We start from the raw sequence: 7,959 nt of genomic DNA on the forward strand, positions 1-7,959 counted from the left end.
TTCCAGGGGAAACTTTTCCTGTCTCCCAGATTGTCTAGAGTTGGCAGTATGAGGTTAGCCCTTTTCAACTGTGGATGGTAGGAAGACTTTGTCTCTGCAGTTTCTCTGCCTTGCTAACAACTCAGCTTTCTTCATCTTTGACCCAACTGTCCCTCTCCACATTTCTACTTCTCAAGCAACAGACTATATGAAGATTGAAAACATTTACAGGTCCAGGAATAAAACTCCCAAAGTAGAATTTCGGAATAGGGCTGCTGTGCAGGGAGAGGCTCTATAATACCCCTTCAAATCCCATAAGTAAGCTGCCTCCAATTCTCCATCAACAGTCTAGTGCACGGAGTGGAAGACACATAAGAATGTATTATAATCAAACATCCTTCTGCCCCACTTCCTGGCCTAGGACATGCTAGATACTTCCTAGCATTTTTAATTAAATTTTTAATTTTAAGGGCTAGCAAGATGACTTGACAGGTAAAGCCACTTACTGCCAAATCTGATGACCCGAATTTAATACACAGGCCCCAGATGATGAAAAAAAACTTACAGAAGTTGTCCTCTGACTTCCATACATGCACTGTGGCTTGTAAATACAACACACCCACACCCACCCACACCCATACATCCCAAATAAATAAGTAAATATTTTACAAATTAGCATACAGAACAATTAATCCCACCATGGCATCCTCATCGACAAGTGTTTTATGCCTCATTCTTGTTTGCGCCCTTTCCTAGTGTCTTCTGAGGCTGGAGCTCTCTTCTCGGATAGGTAGAAAAGAAGATCCCTCTGCACCATCCCTGGATCCTCTTCCTTTTTCAAGTTCTGCAGCTTGACCTCTAGGTGTTCCATTTGAAAAGAGGATTCTCTTCACCTCCTTATGCTGCGGTGATTCAATGAGACAATTATTCTACATGCTAGCTCCCAGGACAGCTGCTCCTGGATATCCACTCCTTTCCCTTTGACCTTAACGGAGGAATTGAATTGAATCAAACTGAATCAACTTGAATTGAATTTGAATTTGAATTGAATTGAATTGAACTGCATTGAATTTTCAAGCAGGTAAGACTCTAGGATTCATGAAGAGGAAGATCACATGGAAAAAATTGTAAGATAATCCTTTCAAAGATTGAATTTAGCTCAAGAATCATAAGGTCACAACCGAGTTGGGCTACAAAACAGAAAAAAATGGATTTGTTTAGAAGCATGAGAGGGGCTGGCTCTAGTCACTCTATCCTAGAGCTGAAAACTACCTAGAGGATAGTAAATGCTCAATAAACACATGACTGAATCTAGCTGAAGAGTATTAAGGACATAAGAAATAAACTTTCCTGGTGGGGCCATCAGAGCATGGAGGGTGTGTTCCTGATTCACTGAAAGCAAGACCTGTCTCATATGTATTAAGATGGAATTTGGTTCTTGGAAGATTTACAGGAAATGTCTTGTGTGTAGGATGTAAGATGGACCGAAATAACAAAGATACAAAGATGTGAAAAACTTCCTCACTAGAAGTAAAAATAGACTACACCACCCACACTTTGCTTCTCTCTGTGTCTCGACTCACCAAGTGTTCCAAATGGATCAAGGGTTAGGAGATAAAGTCATGTGGCAGCCACGGGACACTGCAGTGGTTGTAAGCCTAAGTCCTAGAATCAAATTGATCTGCTTTAGAGTCTTAATCTATCATTTTATGACCTTGAACTACCACTTTAATCTCTTTATGACTTAAGGTTTTCGTTTTTAAAGTTGGAATCATAATTGTTTCTACATCAAGAGTTGCTATAAACAGTGCAGGAAATAATAAGCAAAAGTACTCAGCCGGCTTCCTGACATAAGCTAAAGATTCAATAACTGCAGTCATCCTTTGAACTTTCTCACTGCACTCTTATGTAAGATGTTTCAAAGAAGCTGGTAATGAGGACAGAGGGAGATCGACCACCACCCAAATCTCTTTCCAGAAGGAGCTACTAGATTCTGACCCAGGTCCAGATTGGAAGTTGAGGAGACACTAAGAGAAGCGAGACTCAAGAGGTCATTGATAATCCTCAACATAAGAAGAACACATTTATGAAAACGCAGAAGAGAATCGAGCAAGCTCTTACGCAAGGAGCACGTGGTGCTGATCACGGTTTCTTAACCAGAAGGCATATTTTCCTTCACAAAGCTGAAAGCATCGGAGGCTCTGAGACATTGTTTCCATCCTTACAGACGCAAGGATGCTCCAGGGTGTATCAGTGACAACTGTAGTCATATGAGTGTCATTGCGCAGGAATCCGGAGAAGCATTTAAGTGTGATTACTAGCAAGGTTCAGGAACGAGTTATGTTCCCAAAACACAGGAAGAAATCTCTTAGCTGTCCCTTCATGTGCTAATAGATTGTTCACACAGGAGGAAAATTTGAGCACTTAACCTTCCCGCTTTATGACTGAAGAAATGGAAGTCTGGAAAGAGGAAGTGAATTGCTCCAGGAAGCATCCTGGAATCTGTTGACCTCTCCCGACTATTGCTACACCACACTTCTTTCTGTTTTAAAAAGACAGGGTCTTCCAGTAGCTCTGACTGGTCTGGAACTCGCTATGTAGACCAGGCTGACCTTGATCTCACAAAGGTCCCTCCTGCCTCTGCCTCCTGGGTGCTGGTCTTAAAGGTATGTGCTACCACACCTGGCCACACTTCTTTTACCATTTTGATTTTCCTTCATATTTCTGTCTCCTAGTGAGTTCTTACTTCCAAACACTACAAAAATGATGTCATGATACCTTCAAACTGTTCTATTAGATCTGTGTTGTGTTGGGAGTAACCAGTTAGTCCTGAGAATGTTGTAGGTATACCTGAGATCCCCATGGAGATAGCAGCACTGTGCTCTCTTACGTCCTGTGCCCGTCTGTGTACCTTGTGTCTTCTGTGTTGGCCACAGTGGTGCCCTGTGGCAAAGGTCACGTCTGCTGCTGGGGCTCACCAGGATGAGGGTTGGAGCACCTCCAAGAAGAAGCATAGTGTCTATAGGCACTCGGATCCGTTGTGGGAACTTAGACAACTCAGTTTTCAATTTCTTCCTTTCTTCATATGTTAAAAGCAGAGGGAATTAAGATTTTTGTAAAGGAGAAATTTCAATTACTCAGTTAAATTCAAATCAATCAAAAGCACCTAGCTCTGTGCCTATAGGTGATAGGGCCTCAATAAGTGTTCATTTTTTGCCTTCTCCATTACCTCCCTGTCCATTTATGTTGGTCATATGATTTGGGGATAGAACAGCTAATGTTTTCTGCAATGGACAAAAGTTCCTCAAAATAACAAGTTAAATATAATTGTTTAAAACCTTCATTAATAGAAGGCAGATTTTGAGAATGTGTATAAAAATAAGACGTTTGCCTAGTTCCTCCACACTTTTCTGTTTCAACCACAAGTACATCTACACACAACAAGGAAACCCCAACCTATGGGAAACAGCAGGTATTGATGGTAGAGATGGCTCTAGAGCCCTCCTGAGGGAATGAACTAGAACATGACCTTATGCGGAAAGGCTATCAGACTTCCCTTTGTAAGACAAAGAATGTCAGAGTAACTGGCATTTTGAAGGCACACTTTACTGCCTGCTCATCTCAAAGTTGTATCTGAATGTTCTCTAAATTGAAGACCATCTTCCCAAGTAGGAAGTTTCAGGGTGTTGGCAAAAAATCTGGAATGTGTGGAGTCTGGGAATGAGAATATCATGCTGATTATAGCCCAGAAAAGGAAAAAGGAGGGAAGAAAGAGGAAGACTTAGAGAGTAGGGTTCCTTCCTCTCCCCTAACAAATAGGTATTTTATGAACAAATATAAACGAAGATTAAAAAATATAGCAGGAAGCAGCGAGGTCCTACGTGTACATCCTAAGGTAGATGACGTGATTACACATATGTATGTGTTGTTGGAGAGAGATGTTTTGCTCCCCATTCTGAACAGAGGATGTAACTCAGTAGGAGAGTGTGCATCTTGCATGCACACAACCTTGCATTCCCCTCATACCATAAAGAAAGAGAACCAATACATCTTTCCTTGGTTTTGTTCCCCAATACCAAGTTAAATACCTGAGAGTAGTGGTCATGACTCAAATGAGTGATTTGATGTTGACTTTGAAGTCAGGTTTAATGGAAAGAGCAAGGCTTTGAAAACAGACTTGGCCATAAGCCTCAGCTGTTACCTGCAAGGTGTGTGGTTTCTCTTGAGTTATTTAAGGCCCATTTCCTTGTCCATGAATGACTGTTGTAAGGATTAAATGAGAGACTAAGAGAAACTGCCCAGTGTTGTGTCTGACCCATTTCTAGCCTTCCTGTAAAGTGTTCGCCTTCCTCTCGTTACACCTAGAGCAATGCTTCTTGACATTTTTTTCATGACCACTTCTCATAAATGGGCATTTTAGATATGATAAGTATTCTTACCATATCATTTAATCCCAGAGAAATGCATGCATCTGTTTATGCATTGCATGTCTAGCTTCCTTTATTCATAAAGAAATAATAGTTTTGCCTCTGATGACCAATTTTCACCCATGTGGAGATGACGTGCCCCTTCCACATGTTGAAATGATGCCCGTACTCCACACTACTGGGTAGATAAATGACTCATGACACCAGTTCCGTCTAGTTTTACATGGCATCTCTTCAGAGGATAGACAAGTTTTGAGAAGACATCCATAATGCTAGGAGATCTGGGGTTATGCCATTAAAAATAGCATCCTGACTGGCGTGGTGGTACATGCCTGTAGTCCTAGCACTTGGGGGGCAGAGGCAGGCAGATCTCTGTGAGTTCAAGGCCAGCCTGGTCTACATAGTGAGTTCCAGGGCAGCTGGGGCTACAGGGAGACCCTGCTTCAAAGAGACCAAAAAAAAAAAGAAAGAAAGAAAAAGAAAAAGAAACAGTATTATCTGTAGTTAACATATGCTGATCTAAAGATATTTAAAAGGGTCTTCGTGGCTCGGTGGGTGGGGGAGGGGGAAGGCAGAGCTGTGGTAGTTCAAGGCCCGCCTGGTCTAAATAGTGAGTTCCAGGGCAGCGGGGGCTACAGGGAGACCCTGCTTCAAAGAGACCAAAAAAAAAAAAAGAAAGAAAGAAAGAAAGAAAATAGCATCCTTCTCCTGAAGGACTGACCACCTCTAATTGTTGGTTCCATACACTCAGAAAAAAGCCCATGGCTATAGAGAAGAAAATAGGTCAGAAAGAATTTGCACAATTCTCCATAAGAGGGAAGCAAGACAATTTAAAATCCTGAGGTATTTTCCACATTTCTCTCCCAAGCCCCACTCAACTAGCTAGCAAGCTCCTTATGTCTTACTTTAGCACTGGTGATCATGCGCACACTAGTCACATTCTGACTTCTTTCCATGAGCGTAAACCTGTGATGCTCAATCCACATTCTAAGAAAAAAGTGATTTCTAGGGGCTGGGGGAATAACTCAGACGTGGCTTGTTTGCCTAGCATGTATGAGGCTCTGCATTCAGTTGCAAGTGTGGTTAAAAAAAAAAAAAGAGGAAAAATGGAAGAAGGAGGAAAGAAAGAAGGAAGAAGGGAGGGAAAGGGAAGGGTTCCTCTACTCAGCCAGTCCTGACTGTGGGAGGGTTCCGGATACCGCCAAGAACTGAGGGTGCCCCTTTCCACAACACTATGAGGACCTGAAAGACCACAGATGAACGAGCACAGGAAGCAGCAAGGAAGTGACGTTTGGGGTTCCAGTGAAGCTAATGGTGGTGGGGCAAAGCATACCCAGGAAGCAGCAGTCAGGGGAACTGGAAAGCCACGCAAGCTGGAGGAGCAGTAGGAGGAGACACAACTTCACAATGACTGAACTCCAACTTCCTACCAGCCCAATGGGATGGGGCCTTTGAACTGAAGTTAATTTTTAATGTAAAAATGAAATATACCTGCCACATTTGGACTGTGATACATACAAGCTACATGTCCAGGAGAGATGCTTAACCTGGTGCTTTCTTCTTGGTGGGTGTACTGTCCCATCATCACCTTTTTTATCAATACATATACTTATCAATAGATTTCAAGAATACTTTTCTAGCCGGACATGGTGGTGGACACCTTTAATCCCAGCACTCAAGAGGCAGAGGCAGGTGGATCTCTGTGGGTTCAAGGCCAGCCTGGTCTACACAGTGAGTTCCAGGACAGCTGGGGCTACAGGGAGACCCTGTCTCAAAAAAGACCAAACAAACAAAAAAGAATACTTTTCTAAACGTTTTATCTTATTTTTCAAAAAAGCATACATTTTCTGAATTTGTGTGATTGTGAATCATTTTTATGATTGTGGGTCCTTTTGTAGCCTGCAAAGACAGAAATACTAACACTAGGCATCTAATAAATAAATGTTTGACTTTAAATGAACTGAAATAAACACGTAGCCATGACATCATTGGACCAGCACCTCATGTGCTCGCATTGCTGCAGTGCGGACGCTCTTCTCCATGCATGCATTCAAATGAGGTACGTGAATGACGCAAAACAAAATTATAAAATGTTTACTGTTCTCCTTCCCAATCCTTGAGACATTTCTACTGGGAAAGCCTGACTCTCAGAAACCCCTCTGCTCTCAGTTGACTTTGAAGAAGTAAATCCCTCTCTAAGGTTGTGGCCAACAGCCCTTTGAAGAGTTTCCTCTACGATCATAGAGAGCCCGGAAGGCCAAAGCTTCACAGTACTGAAGTGAGACATCCTATCAGAAAACTACGGAAGCCCATGGGCTATAATGGAAAATCCAGAGGCACAGAGGGTAGCTGGGGACGGAGATAGCTTCTGAATGAGTGCTCTTAGACCGGAAGCCTCCTGTTGACTCAGCTTGCCTGTGCCTTGACCAGGACTAAACCACACAAGTCCCACAGGAGAACTGCACAGACTCATATGGAGGAAGAGGAAGACGGAATTCAAGGAAGAGATGAGGAGAGGAGAAATGACACACGAACAAGGAGAAACAGAAGAAGCCACTGGAGCCGGTTTTCACCAAGTTCTAAGTGGAAGAATTCCATCCGCCTACAGTGGTTACCTCGCTCATCTCAGACGAACACAGATAAAACGGAGGGGCCCTTCCTCAGCGCCGAGCCATGAGCTCAGGTTTCATATCTTAGTTTCATAAGGAACAACAAATCCAACAAATCTCTTGGGATTTTCCAACCTAAGTAGGCTCGGGATGATCTACTCACTCTGTGGATAGAGGAAGATACTTCCTTCTTTTTAAAACCGAGTCAGTGAGATGACTAATAAACTCCTCAGAGAGAAGTGAATCACGCTTGGAGCCCATTTATAAATGCAAAATACCTCACAGTGGGTGAGAAAAAGGCCTAAGCAGATGTGTCTTAAGCTGTAATTCAAGGAAGTTCAGGGGCCCTTCATGGCTCCAGGCACGATCTCAACTGCTTCTTGAAAGACCGATCATGTCTTTCATTGGTTCAATCTCTGGGCTGCAGTTCTAGCATCCTAACTCTCAGGATCCGAATCTAATGACCCAGTCCTTCACTTCAAGCCCTATGTAGCTAGCGGTCTCCCTGGTTCTTGCCTTAGCATCTGTGACCCCAAACAGAATATTGCATTCTGAGTTCTTCCACAGGGCTGGTTGGACTCTTTCTAAACCCACCATATTGTGTCCACCTGGTGTATGTGGTGTCCTGTACAAACAGAATAAATGATGCAAAGCCTACAGTAGCTCACAGACTTTCTATGTCTCTTTTCTGAGGATAATTAATTTCATGGAGAATTACCAGAATTAGTCATGGAGAATATGAAATGCCACCTGAACTGAAGATGATAAGTTGTTTTCTTTTTATCATTACGAGATTTTAAGTTTTTTCTGGTATCTTTTTTAAAAATTATTTAATAACCACATACTTAGAAGAAACATTTCATTACAACAGCATTGACATATTCAATAACAATTTCCTGAGCTAAGATGCATCTCTTTCAAAATTGGCTGTAAATTTTTAGGTT

The sequence above is a fragment of the Nannospalax galili genome, unplaced genomic scaffold (assembly GCF_000622305.1).
Source record: "Nannospalax galili isolate Female #2095 unplaced genomic scaffold, S.galili_v1.0 scaffold1750, whole genome shotgun sequence".
Lineage (NCBI taxonomy): Eukaryota > Metazoa > Chordata > Mammalia > Rodentia > Spalacidae > Nannospalax > Nannospalax galili.